We start from the raw sequence: 1,181 nt of genomic DNA, 5'->3' as shown, positions 1-1,181 counted from the left end.
CCCCGACACGAGGCCCCGCCTCTTATGTAAGCCCCGCCCCGTAGAGGGCGGTTCCGGTGCCTCTGCGCCCCGCCCCCGCCGGCTGACCAATGGGCGCCCTCAGTTTCGGCGGCGGACTGGCCGCTTGCTGGACTCCTTCCGGCCGCGGGACAAGTACCAAGTTCGGCCGACGGGAAGGGTCCCGGTCTCGGGGTACAGTTCGGTGGGTGTTAGAGGAGTTGCAGAGGGTGCAGCCATCACCACAGTCCATCCCAGCGAATTCCCCTGCCACGCGACCCAGACTGGCATCCTCGGAGCGCCTGAGTCCTGGGGCCACCCCGCGAGCCAAAACCTGACTACAGCCTGCTCATGATCTCTGGCTTCCATCCCGGCTTGGCAGTGAGCAGGCCTGTAATCCCAGCACTCCGGGAGGCCGAGGCAGGAGGGTCCCAAGATCAAGCCCGGCCCGAGCAATTTAGCGAGAACTTGTCTCAAAAAAATAAAAATCTGGCTTCTCTCTGTTTCAAACAGAATCCACACCTCAGGGGAAACCCCGACTCCCACCTCGGCAACCCCCACCTCCCAGAGCCGGCCCCGGGGCTCGTCCCTCTCCCTCTCGCCAAGGCAGAGCCCTAGAACTCCCCCGGCCCAGTCCCTGACCTGGTCCAGTTCCGATTCCAAGTCCCATCCTCTTGAGAGCCAGCGCGGCCCCGCGTGAACCTCCGCCGCCGCACCGCCGTGGGAATCAATCACTGCCTTGGGAGGGAAGCGCCACCGGCACCGCTCGTCCATGCTCACCCTGCAGTCTGAGGGCCCAGCAAGCAGGGTCCCTACCACTGAGCTAAACCCCCAGCCCAGGAAATGTTTCTAGGGCTGCAACCCAGGGCCACGTCAAGCCTGCTCCTACCGCCGAGTTCCCCCGCAGGATGACGCGCATTTGTAAGGCTCCACACCTTCCTTTCTGTGGAACACAGGCAACCTAATCCGTACAAATAAGTAAAACTTGAAACTGACTCTGGTGTAAACAAAGCCCCTACGCCAGGGATTTTGTGATCAGCTGAAATTTCTAACCCGCATTTACATAGCTGATCTCCTAAACTAGGCATCCTAGTGCTGTGCCGCAATGAGAATGTGCATTTGGCACTCTTTAAACATGTGGATTGTTATATGAATAAATGAAGTGCACACAAGCCTGGCAAGAA

This window comes from Fukomys damarensis, unplaced genomic scaffold (genome assembly GCF_012274545.1).
Source record: "Fukomys damarensis isolate Sample0158 unplaced genomic scaffold, DMR_v1.0_HiC HiC_scaffold_12, whole genome shotgun sequence".
NCBI lineage: Eukaryota > Metazoa > Chordata > Mammalia > Rodentia > Bathyergidae > Fukomys > Fukomys damarensis.
The sequence above is the reverse complement of the archived record's forward strand: the minus strand, read 5'-3'. Positions refer to the sequence as shown.